The sequence below is a fragment of the Octopus sinensis genome, linkage group LG21 (genome assembly GCF_006345805.1).
Source record: "Octopus sinensis linkage group LG21, ASM634580v1, whole genome shotgun sequence".
NCBI lineage: Eukaryota > Metazoa > Mollusca > Cephalopoda > Octopoda > Octopodidae > Octopus > Octopus sinensis.
The window spans coordinates 23,319,100-23,333,222 of record NC_043017.1 but is presented as its reverse complement, the minus strand read 5'-3'; the positions used below and the strand labels follow the sequence as shown (position 1 = coordinate 23,333,222).

General features: G+C 37.4%; 1 protein-coding gene across 1 annotated transcript in view; it reads right to left on the bottom strand.

The window, feature by feature from the left end:
• The window catches only part of LOC115222809 (SIN3-HDAC complex-associated factor-like), a 46,268-nt gene extending 32,840 nt beyond the window's left edge, over window positions 1-13,428 (bottom strand). The window contains exon 1 of the mRNA XM_029793114.2: window positions 13,177-13,428. The gene's annotated coding sequence lies outside the window, so the exon portion shown is untranslated. The remainder of the gene's footprint in view (window positions 1-13,176) is intronic.
• Between the last annotated feature and the right edge of the window lie 695 nt (window positions 13,429-14,123).

Genomic DNA, 14,123 nt, shown 5'->3' with positions numbered 1-14,123 from the left:
AACCACACTTCTCTAAGATTGATTTAAATCACCAAGAGATAAAAACAATGACAGGTGCAATGGGAGAAAGTTTGTGAAGGTAGGAGCATCACAAAGGCACGAAGGCAGAGATGTCAGGAGAGGAAATGGATCAGAACAAATATTACTTTTAAACTTTGAAGACGAAGTATTCAAATTAACGAACGAAATACATGAGTGTGCACACACACATGCAAATGTATGTATGTGTTTGTATATATGTATGTATGTGTGTATGTTTATATATATATATACATATATACATACATATATATATACATATATACATACATATATACATACACATACACATATACATACATATATACATATATACATACATACATATATACACATATATATATAACACCAATATATATATATATATGAAGTAGATTAACAAAGACTATAGTATTAGGTAGGTATTGCCCAAGGTTATAGCAATAATTAAGCTTGTTATAATACTTCGTGACTGCAAATATAGTATTAGAAATAAAGCAATGATTTGCTGTCAAAAGACTCAGACTTAGCATTTGAAACACGAAATTCCTTCGTCATCTATTGCACTGTCTCTCTCTCTCTCTTTGTATCTGTCTGTCTGTCTCTCCCCCCTCTCTCTCTCGCACACACATAAAAGCTCTCTCTTAGAAGTTAGCATTTATTGTCCTTTAAGAATATATCACATCTTAGAATTGGCTGTTTTGTCTAGCACTAAGTCAGTCCTGATCAAGCAGACCTGTGATCAAAAACATACCTGTTGCTATCATCTTTAAGTTATTAAATGCATGCATACATACATACATACGAGGGTTGTCCCGAAAGTAATGTAAACGCGGCATTAACTGACACAGGTAATTCAAATTGCACATGTTCTTGGAGTAACACTTCCTCTATAGTATCTTTTTTTGTTTTTCAGTGCAGGTAAATGGGTTTCAAGCAGAAGCAGCTTGCTGTCATTGAATTGTTGACGAAGGAGGGGGTTCAGGCTGTCCGACATCTACAGTAAGCTACAAGTTGCTGAGAGATAACACCATTGGTAAGAGCAATGTGAGCAGTTAGATGAAGAGGTTTAAAGACGATAAATAAAAAAAAAATCAATATTAAGGACAAACCACGCAGTGGGGATCATCAGCTGCGACTACTGACATGAATTGCCAACAAGAGGACGAAGTGATTCGCGCAGACAGACTGAGCTTGCTGTACAAGTGGACTGTAGTCAATGCGTTACAGAAAATGGTGGAAGACTAGGTATCAGAAGGTGTGTGCCAAGTTGGGTACCTAGGCAGATGACATCCGATTTGAAGAAGGAAAGGGTAGAAGCATTTGAACCTGATGAAGGCAGGATTTATTTCCCCCGATCCTGTGACAGGAGATGAAATGTAGCTGTATCTTTATGGTCCGGAAACGAAGGTAATGCATCTCTTCTCCAGCAACGGCACAGAAAGTATCATTGACTGTTTTCGGAGATGACAAAGGCGTCACGGTTTTCAATTTTCTGGAATGTGCCTATTCCCTGAACAGTGAATGGTACATCGAGACACTCGAAAAGCTTAGAGAAGAGACCAAATCACTAAGTAACCACACAGATTTTTGGCAAGAAATAAGGCAATCGGCAAATTGGACTGGTCATTAGTCCGCCATCAAGATCAGATCTGGCACCCTCCTACGTCCAAAGCTCGATCCAATGAGGAACTTTCTATAGGAACAACGATTTGATGACAAAATGGAAGCGAGGGTAGCTGTGAAGAATGTACAATACTGCACGCCTATATTTTTTTCTAAGACAATTCGAGAGTTGTGTTAATCGATGGCGCAAATGCATCGCTCGTAACGGGGACTACGTTGGTAGTACCCTTGTGTAGAAGAGTTACTCTACGAACATGAACAATGTGAACAATCTATGTCCACTTTCGCATTACTTTCAGGACAACTTGTGTTTATATATATATATGTGTGTGTGTGTGTGTGTGTGTGTGTGTGTGTTTGTGTGTGTGTGTGTGTAATGATGCTTACCATCATCTTAATTCCCACTTTCTCGGGAACCACCAATACAGGTTCCGCGGAACCAGATCTACTGGACACCTACTCTCTTATGTCACTCATCAGTGGGCTCTCACTTTAAAGAAATTCAGAGAAACCAATGTTGTTGCTATAAACATCAGCAAAGCTTTCAACCGTATCTGACATCCAAATCTCGTATCAAAACTTCCCGCCTATGGGCTCTACCCATTTTTCATCTCTTGGATCGATAGCTTTGTATCAAATCGCACGATTGCGGCATGTGTTGGCAGTGCTCTCTCTAAGTTCCATTTTCAGTCAACTCTGATGTTCCCAACAATTCGGTTCTGTCCGTCATAGACCGACTTATCACTATATTCAACAACCACTCTTATGTCGATGACACAATCCTTCACTCCTCCCTAACCATGCATCATCTACACGCAAACTAGATATCACGCGCCAAACCTGTATTGAGTCCATACATGGAGGGCTTATGAGCATCCTCCAGTGAGTCCATGCCGAGAGAAAATTTTTTAAAAAAGAGTTCCCCCATCCTAAGCCCTATCACATTCCCTCTAATCATGATCAGCACTTTCACAGTTGCGGCAAATGTTAGGTCTCACTGTCAACGAGGATCTCGCCTGGCTAACGCACATCTTTAGCATAGCTAGGATCGCATTGCAAAGTCTAACCAGTCTCTTTAGAGTCAGAAGAAATTTCAGTCTCCAACAGCCGCTGATACTCTACAAGGCTTAAGTGATGCCCACAATGGCGTACTGCTACAACACACATTGGCACCTAGGACAGCAAAGAAGAGACACTTGACTTGACATCTCATAATTAACGGACACATTCCAGTTAAGTACTACTACTGCTCAATGACCAACAGAAACAAAAATCACAAAGCGGTGAGCTGGCAGAAACGTTAGCACGCCGGGCGAAATGCTTTGCGGTATTTCGTCTGCCGTTACGTTCTGAGTTCAAATTCCGCCGAGGTCGACTTTGCCTTTCATCCTTTCGGAGTCGATTAAATAAGTACCAGCTACGCACTGGGGTCGATGTAATCGACTTAATACCTATGTCTGTCCTTGTTTGTCCCTTCTATGTTTAGCCCCTTGTGGGTAATAAAGAAATAGGTATTTCGTCTGCCGCTACGTTCTGAGTTCAAATTCCGCCGAGGTCGACTTTGCCTTTCATCCTTTCGGGGTCGATTAAATAATATAATATAATCGACTTAATCCGTTCGTCTGCCCTAGTTTGTCCCCTCTGTGTGTGGCCCCTTGTGGGCAGTAAAAAAATAAGAAACAAAAATCACGTAGGCATACCACACACACACACACTTTTCCTACATCGAGCCACCGGGGGAGCCTCAGCCTAAAATCACGCACTATCTTTACAGAAAATGAGACATTGGATAACGTAGCACAAGATATATGACGTGTAAGAGAATGATGGGATGGTCAACTAAAACGTGGTTAAATCATAAGTCTATTCTGTTAACGCTAATCTTGTTATTAAACAACAGAATACATTATGTATAAGGGGTGGTGAAACTGCAGGGCTCGAACCAACGACCAGCGAGAAATCATTCTCAAATAAACCCTGACCATCTTATAATACTAGTAGTATTGGATAATGTAACCCGGAGTACACAGTTACGCTGAGATCTCGTTACTCAGGTCTGCGCAACCAGTGCTGATTTGGAGACTTTCAGGCATTTTATGTGCGGTTTATATTGGCTGAGTATCTTTTGCTTTTCATAATAATTAATATAAAAGAGTAAATAACCAAGCTTTAATTTTTTACCGTAGACTTCTGCATTAGTACAAAAATATGAGGATTTCAATAAGGTGATACTTTGTGACTCTCAAAGAAGGCCCCTTGATCTGCTATTAATAACAGGTAAATTTTCAGATCATGCCCAACTGTTGTAAAAGAGGAAGGACACATTTGATAATGTAGTCCAAGGTACTCCGAAAAAAAAAGTGGGAATAGCTACGGAAGAAACCCCTTTGATCAGGTTTACTTAATCAGATTTGACTTGGGGTTAAACAATAACATCCGAAGTTTATTTGTGTGTACCTTGTTATTTAACCTCAAGGCCAAACCTGATTGAACAGAATTGTAATCAAAGGTGTTCCAGGTATGACCATGTCTTTTGGGGAATACCTCGGATTTCATTGTCTAATGTTTTCTTTTTTAAGGTGGTTAAGGTATCGTTTGTGAGATATTTCCATCAGGCCAAGCGACTGTGTACAGGTTGCTTCGAATGGGCTCCTTTTCTTTTCCTTTTAAGCAAGTCAGGTCACCCTCGCTACACACAATGAAATATCGTGAAATCTTAAATTCAGACAGCATTGATCATGCCTTGCCTGAAGACACCGTCAGTCAGAAACTGATTAACACATTATGAATGAATATACACGTACATACAAGGAAAAATGAAAAACAATATTTCCAAACTTCTATTCTTTAATAAAAATACGTGATATTATGTATGTTTATGTATGTACCAGCGCCCGAATTATTCTGGAGAAAATAGAATAATAAATAAATAAATAAAATATAAATTAGCCTCTTGGTATTACAATGAGAAAACCAAACTGGTTTGTATTATTATGCCTGTCTGGTAGATATACGTCTGCTTGGTAGTCTGCATGTGATACGAGTGCGATACTAGCCTACTTGAAATAATATACAAGTATGTCTGAAATTATGAAATTGAATATATATATATATATATATCAGGTAGTTGTGTAACATGTCTGGTTGTGAGATAAAATAAAACAAAAAGACAGATGGTTCGGTCATCATATATAAACTTTTCTGACATGCATGATATTAACTTGATTTGCTGTGTGATACAAATTTATAGAATGACTATGTAAAACAAGCTGTCTTAAATTTAAAAAAATATTTATAATCACTTGAATCCTCAAACGTCTTGGGATCTATTTGTGCTATATTAGACTAATTTTCTTCCAAGGGCTTATTTTATTGTTAAGCCTCGTATGGTAACGGCAAAAGATTTGGTTTTGTTTCTTAATACCAAAACGTGAAAAACATTTTGCAAGTGAGAGGTGTCAACTGTCTCGACTGAGCTTATTCCATTTATGAGTGTTGGGTAATAATATAAGTCTTAGTAAATGTATGATGCCAGTTTAAAAGTTACCGTATGGATCTAGTAGAGAGTATGTGAGATGTAGAATCCTGTTTGTGATATAACCCTAATATATTGCTCAATATTGATTGGGTAACATCCCTCAGTTGCAATGTTTCCTTCATATTTTGGTTCAGTTTTGTTTGTTTACGTCTGTCAACTTCACCTACAACGGGGGAAGTCTTTAGAAATAAACAGAATTTGTTCGCCAGAAAATGTGAGCACAAGCGAATCTAAAAGACAGTCTTCAGTGACGCAACATGTTAAAAGTAATAACTAATTATTAATGTACGTCTAGTGGTTTTATGATATATACGGCTTAACAGTTTAATGCTATGTTCGTCTAGTTATTATTATAGTCTACTATAGCGATTACTCAATATGTTGTATAGTTTATTTAATCAGTCCTGATTGAGCAGACCTACGACCAAAGGCGTTCCAGCCGTTACCATCATGTCTTTTTATGGATATCTGGAAGTACATTACACAATGTGTACAATATGATCTCAAAGTTTTGGTTGCTATTTCTAGCAAGTCTATGTGGTGATATAAAGGCTCCCTCATTGACTCGTTATTTAATGTTGTCTAGCTTCAAGTCATCCCTGATCAAGACGCATTTTAGCTGTGATCATCCCGTTGTCTTCAAATAGTGCAAGTGTATCGAGGACTACATTATCAAATGTGCCTTCGTCTTCTTTAAGACAGCAGCGTAAAATGTGGGAGCGAGTTGACTGCTATTTCTGCAGGTCGTGCGACAACAAAGATTCTTTCGTTACTTAACCCCAGGTCAGTCTTGATCATGCAGATCTATATCAAAGGCATTCCAACCATGCACCTCTTGAGTTTGGCCTGACAAACATCTATAACTACATTTCTCAGTGTCCTTCCTTCTTTAAGATGGTATGTATTATGTATTTAATAAGTTGCGTAGTAAGTATAGTTTTGATAACATGTCTCTGTATCGTTGTATAAACATAGCATAATATGGGGACTCTGATAGGCAAAAATTTGTTGTGGATATACATATATTTTTTAACGCTATCCCTGATGATATTTCTATTATATCATATATTATTTATTTAAGTCTATTTCCATATTGGCTTGTATGGTGTGTTTAAGTAATATAAGAAACAAGGACAGTCTGGTTATGTCATAAGACTACATATTCGTGTGATCCAAGTAGTAATGTATGTGCGTGTAATACAAGCCTGTCTAATGTATGATTCTAATATGTGTTCAGTTGCGTAATATAAAGCTAGTCGTATATGAAATAACACGATGTGGTCGAGTGATCAATTGACAAGTGACGGAGAGGTGGTTGTCAGTTGAGCTTTCTGAACAGTTCCAAGAATGAGTTTTAACGCATCCAACAGACACTTGATTAGATAAAAAGATAGATAGATAGATAGATAGATAGACAGACAGATAGATAAAAAGCGATAAGGAAAGATGGGGGAAAATAAATATCACTACATGTCTGGAAACGTAATATAATTTAAACACACGCTGATATATATACACGAACAAACACGTTGAAACATACACAAGTCGTATACACGCGCGCAAGCGCACCTGAGTACATATGTCCGTCTACTGTCTATGTATACATGCATGTAACTATGTGTATGTATATGAATGTGAGTAGCTGTGTCCGTGTGTGCGCGCCTCTGTTCGTGCTTGATTTAGTACAGATGTACGCATTTGCTGCTGAATCTGCGTGTCTAGATGTGTGTGTCTGAGAGTGAGAGAGAGAGGGAGAGAGAGGGGAATAAAGAGAGTGAGTTTTGTGTGTGCGTGCGGCGTGCGCGCGTGTATATGCTTATATCTGGTAATATGAATGAGTGTATATTACTCTTTACTTCAGTTCATAAATATTGATTTTTTAAAAATCAGACATGCAAGCTATGTTTTGAAAGCGGACGGGTATATAACACTGTCGCTTTTTCCCTATCATATTACTGGTATTCATTTCCCGTCCCTGGTGTATTCAAAGCAAATTGAAACTGCTAGAATTTGAACTAAAGATGAAAATGAGATTAAACTTAGGGGATGACAAACCGAAAACAAAACGCAAAACTCGCTAAATCTATTCGGAAAGGCATGAATGTTGAAAATTCCAAAAATCCCTAATCTATAAATCCGAGACGCATAGCTTTTAAAAGAAATAAATATATCGCATAGCAAATGCCATAAATTTTGTGGAATAGAGAGAACTGTCGATTAAATCGACACCGCCACTTCCATCCAATACTTGACAGGTACTTTATTTGAACAACTCTGAAAGAATTCGACCTGACTATATATTTAATTATATTGCAAGGTTAATTTAGCTTGATTGTTCTACCGATTCGGCTCGGCTATTACTCTTCCAAGGAGATGGTAACAGGATGAAAAAAAGGAAATGAGAAAGAGAAAATTTAAAAATTGCACACGAAAAAATTGAAGAAAGGAAAGAGGAAAAACAAGAAGGTAGGAGGAGGAGGAAGAGGAAGAGGAGAGAAAGAAGGCTAGACAGACAGTTTGCTCCACAGGTAAAGCAGCGAAGGCCACTATACCAGACGAATTACCAACAATGCCAACGTTGCAAGTCATCCATGCAAACATAGATTGTAGCAGTGCAAGAAAAGCCTCAAGTAGCGGTAATAGAAAAGTAAGGTGTGTATATGTGTGTGTGCGTGTGTATATATATATATAATATATATATATATATATATACACACACACACACAAGTAGACAAAAAAATGCCCTTGTTACGTATGTGTGTATGTGCGTGTATGTGTATATATATATATATATATATAATATATATATATATATATATATATACACACACACACACACCACACACACACACACAGTAGACAAAAAAAATGCCCTTGTTACGTATGTGTGTATGTGCGTGTATGTGTATATATTATATATATATATATCTATATATATATATATACACACACACACACACACAAGTAGACAAAAAAAATGCCCTTGTTACGTATGTGTGTATGTGCGTGTATGTATATATATATATATATATATATGACAGAGTGGAAACAAAGACAGATAGACAGACAGACAGAAGGAGGCGGGAGGGCGAGTGTGAGGGAAAAAAAACTGCCTGCTCGCATGTGCGACCTACATTCCTATGTTTAAAAGGAAGACTTCCACTTCCGCGTTACCCGCTTGCTTGACTCGATACGGCAAATGCAGTCACAGTGTGACGGCGGCAGCGCCTGAGACAATGGCGTGCCGTTAGCCGACCGGCATGGCTCTCCCTCACCGTCTCGCTCCCCTTCTCAACATGTGAACACGAACAGTTGAAATTGCAATCTGCCTACTCTATAACACTACTACTACTGCCATTACTATCTATAAACTACCGGCAACAACCACCACCAATAACATGTGGTTGGTCTACCTTCTAGAACTAGCAGCCAAGTCTCCCTAAAATCACACCTTAGGTATGTTAACGATGCAGAAACATATAGGATAATGTAGTCGGGGAGGGGTGGGTAAAAAAAAAACGGGCTACTGGCTGAAAAGCATCTGATTACGTCGGCTTGTTTAAGACCAAGCTACAAGATAAACAACTTCCTCTCAAATCACACGTTACTGTCTAGAAAAATATCGTTCGCAATGAGAACTCTTTTGATCTGCAAAATTAAGGGCTGACCAGAGGTTAAACAATAATATATTCATTCGCTATATAACTAACGCCACAACAGTCATCATGACTACCACCTTCACCAGAAATACATGATCGTCATACATGCTAGAAATAGCAACTAAATCATACGCTACTGTCTTTAAAAAAGAACATGGCGGAGTTTTGGAATAGCTGTCCCTCGAAGTCCCTTACCTTACGGGAAAAGAAAATAGTAGTATTTAACCTTTATGCGCGCACACACACACAATATTCCTATTTCATGTAACAGAAATAATAATTCTGAATTAAAAAAATTTTTTCCCAAATACGAATTTGTTACACTTTTGTTCTCACCCACTTTCTGTACGAAACATAATCGGGATGATCACAGTTGGAACGCCTTTGATCACAGATGATCTTGGGCTAAACTATGTACTATTTCAAATATCATCAACATAACCAACAGCACATAACACAATCAACATAACCATAGTCAACAACAGCCTATACGCGATCGCTCGACCTAACAGAAATAGCAGTCAAATCTACTTAAATCATACCCTACTGCATTAATAAATGAAGATACACTGGACAATACGGTCCTAGATAAACGAAATGACAGGCTAGTCACAGCTGGATCTAAACAACAACCACTACTATCACCATCTGATGATGTCGCTGTCAACGTGCTTTTAATGATCTTTTTAACAATACCCGGAAAAGCTCAAAACTCGAGTTAACGATAAAATCTCTCTGTAGTCACTAGACTTGGAGCAAATAAATATCTAAATTACAATCCTACCATTATATAAAGGGTCTACTGACAATCATGTAGTCCCAGAGACACTCACTGCTACAAAAAGAAAAAAATAATAAAGGCACACTCACAACTATATATAAAAAGTGAGAGAGAGAGAGAGAGAGAGAGAGAGAGAGAGAGATGGTCATGGTCAGAATGTCTTTGATCAAAGGCTTGCTCGATCCGAGCTGAGCAGCTGTTAAATAACAATTACAACAAAAGTAGTACATTAACGATGAAGTCCCTAACTTCGCCGTCACCTTCACCACCAGCATCATTGTCGAGCATTAAGGCCAACAACCTCCGAGACAACTGTCAGTAAAGCTCGATCACCACTACCACACGAGACTACAAAAGTAGTCAAAGAGTATCAACCACTACCATCAACTGTACAATGACAATTACTAACTATTATACCAAGAACATCATTAGAAATAATACTCATGTATCTTAGGTAATCACTCAATGACATCCGTGCTCGTTTCGATAGAAATCAATAGAGGAAAGGAATGTGTAAGAGAGCATGATGACAACATTAACAACGACGACGATGGTGGTGATCTCTAATAAATATAAACAACAATCATAGATATACAGAAAATGGTTAAATGTGATAATTTCAACAAGCATTGAGCAAACTGCTTAATGCTGCTGATGATGACAACAATGAAAATGATGACGACCATCAACACCACCACCACCAAGAACGAAGTCAATGATCGAGCCTTACATGGTCGCTCGAATTGTTAGAAATAGCAGCAAAATTACCCTTCAGTCACACCTTGTTATCTTTAAAAATATGGAAGAATACGCATGCAATCCTAGAAAATCCCCGATAAATAAGGGTGGTCACGACTGGAACGCCTTTGATCATAAGTCTTCTCTATCAGGATTAAAGTGGAGCTAAAAACAAGCTTCGAACGCCGAACACAGCACAATAGTAGTTAGGAAGTTCTTGGCAGTCAGTGGGAGAGGTAAAGACTGCAATAACAGAGGGAGAAGGAGAGAGAAAAAGAAAGAGAGATGGGAGGTTAGAGAAAGGCTACCTGTTTGCATTATTTCAGGTAAAAAATGTTTTTACCCAATTGGTTTTACTGAGTCCTGTCACTCACAACATTGCTCCATTCTTTTTAATCTAAATAATAAATCAGGCATAATACGCAAAAGCGTTTTTCCTCTTGTTTTTAAATACTACCCATAGAAATATTGCACTACGAGTCGAAAATAATTTTTAATTGAAAATATAGTCCTTCGGAGGATGTGTGTGTGTGTGTGCAATTGAGAATAGTCATACTAATTTAAATGACTGACAATCATGCATTCCATTTCTCATACTTCGTTACAAACTAAAATACAAAGTTTTTTTTTTACTAAAAAGTAGAATAAGCGAGTCGATTCTCCTATCCACTCACAATACATATATTATAAGTCCTTGTTTTTCTCGGCCACCCAAAGAAAGGCAAGATCAAACAACAACAACAACAATAATAATAATAATTTCATATGCACAAATCCAGACATTTAAGGGAGGGTACAGTCGATTATATCACCACCTAGTACTTGACGGGTACTTTGTCTTATTGATTCTTCCTCGATGACAGTATATCTAACAATCGTAACAACTGCAAATAAGTACAAAGTAAAAAAAATAAAACCGACTTTGTAAACTTTCTCAAATCTGAAACAACAATTAATAGAAACGCTCAAAACAGTTTACGTTGTGAAGAAAAAGTTAAGACAAAACAAGATTTCCTTTCTTTCTTATGTGTTGAAGTGAATAAATTGAAGGCTTTGACGAAAGTCGAAAGTGAGTAAAGAGGGAGACTCGAGTTGGTCACTCAAGATATAGACATAGCAAACATCTAAAGCATCACGCCAATGTCTTAAAATAAGGTAATCCTAGATATTCAAAAAGATGATAGGATCAGAGCTGGAATACTTTTAATTATAGATCTGCTTGATTAAGCCTGACTGGGGGATAAACAACAACGAATAAAGACGTTGGCATCGACCAAATACCTACTAAGTGAACCAGTTTGTTTACTAAACATCCCGATAGTTGAAGACAACGGATATTTCAAATGAACAAAAACTAAACCGTTTCGATTTCATCAAAATCTGAAGGATAAGAAGACAAAGAAAGAAAAAAAAGAAACGTTAGAGATAGTAAGTAACAAAGCAAGATCATAATTAAGAGTGAGTGAAAGAAGAAAAAGTGTGTGTGTGAAAAAGAAAGAAAGAGATAGGGAGAGAGAGAGAGAGAGAGGTCCCTAATGTTTCAGAGGGGCTCATAGCGGAAGTGGGAATAGATCCAGCAAGAGCTGCCTGCCTCCCATTTTCTGATTATAGAATTTAACAGTCAGATATGCCGGTCTACAACTGAATAAAATATATATTTAAAAAAAGACAAAACAAACTCACGCTACTTACAGAAATGTTCATGTGTGGAAAGATGAGGCTGAAGAAGAGATCTGTTTATATGAAGGGAAAAGACGGTGGCAAAAAGGAGAGCTATAAAAAAATAAATAAAAGGGAGAGCTTTCCAAGCTGGCAGTAAAGCAACAGAGGGAGAAAGGGATAGGAGAGACATATACTGAAAGAGTGAGTGGTTGAAGAGAGTGAACCCATCTCATTATAATGATTTATGCAGAGGTCACTAGGTCAGAAACAGTAAGCACCCAACACAACATATAAGACGTCGAACATAGCCACGCAAATATATATATATTTATACATATATATATATATATATAGATATATATATATATATATATATATAAAATTGTGTGTGTGTGTGTAAACATCCAAGGTAAGCACAGTGAAACAGCAACGGTAGGAAAATGTGCAGGGCACTAACAATAAACGTAGTAATAATAAATTTGGTGTCTTGCAAAGATGCTATGCATTTCTGAAGGTAATATAATACTTAGGAGGTTAGGCAATAAATGTTTCTTTGGTTCGATAAACTGAAAGACAAAAACGATTACGGTAAAGAAATAAAACAGTAAAAAAAAAATATCTGTCCGGATCGAGTAGCGAGGGTGGAGTAAAGTGGAATTAGAGCGAGAGAACAAAGAAGAGTTCTTTGTTCTGGTGTCAAGAACAAATCAGCGATTACTAAGTGGGGGAGCAGACGAACTGCTAGGAAGTTGAAGATGGGGCCACAGAAATTCTGTGACCAGGGCATAAACATAACTAATGACACCAATGGAAATGGACAGAACATTTCTTTCTTTTTTTTTTCCGATGTAACACTTAGTTTTAAAAAAAAAAAATAATGAATTTTCGTTGTTTTTTTTTAAAGTCTTTCTCGATGTAAATTGGGAAAGGTTTATTGCTACTTCTCTCCCTTATTCAAAAGAATGATTTAACTGATATATCTGGGTTCACCTCAGGCTAAAGGGAAACAAGATTGTGCTCCTTGTTATCGCTGTTATAACTGTACACAACGGGATCTCATGACAAAAAGGTAAATAGCAAAGAAAACCCTTAACAAAAGTGATGACACGAAAGAAACCCTTAGAAAAAGCGATCCTTAACACAGACACACTTACCTATCATTCGGCGAAAGGAGATGCGGATTTCGGTTGGGATTTTATTTCTTTCTGACCGCAACTAACTTCACCGTGTAGTGACAAGTATATATATATCCCATCAGTTATTTGTTGTGGCTGAAAGATTCTCTCACTCTCGGTCGTCTTTGACTAGTTCTTGGGTTATCGTTGTTACAGCAAGCTGCGACTTCTCTTAAGCCCGAACCACTTCTCTCCCTCACACACTCGACATTATTTGTCTTTTTGTTTGTTACTTTTCTTTATTACTATATCTCTCTTTCAAACAAGAAAATTTCCGCTCCTTTGATTGGTTCGTGAGATGCTAAAATATCGTTCTGATTGGTTAGACTGCTCTTATTACAGCCATCACCTCCTCTTCCTCCACAACTGTTCTACGCGTAGCAATTTGACATGGTTACCTGCGTAAACTGTTTACTAGCACATGTCTCTCTCTCTTTATATATGACTTAAGCCATACCCTAATACCAATCGACAACAGATTTAATACATAACCGTCCCTCGTAACTAGTGTCCCCTTACTAATTCGTAAAGTCATCAGGAATTTATAGAGGGTTCTTTTTTTTTTCGAATCCAATAACATGTGTCTAGTATTGGCATGTGCGTTTGAACACATGGTGGTAACGTGAGAAGGACAACCGCTTCTTTTCTGTTATTCTTTTCCGAATCGCCATTCTCTTTGTTTTCTTTTTCTCTTTTCATTGTGGTTTCGATTTTAACAAACGGCATCTTGACTTACTTTAAAAATTAATCAGTAGTTTAATTATTACTACATGTATTGTTTTGTCGTAATTATAAAAAGAGAAATAGCTTCTTTTTTTTTTTTTTAGTCATGTTCAGACTTTATTAAACAATTTCGAAGTCAATAAAAACTTAATTGAATATCTCGTTTAAAGAAATCACCCAACAATTTTCTTTCGTAAATGCCT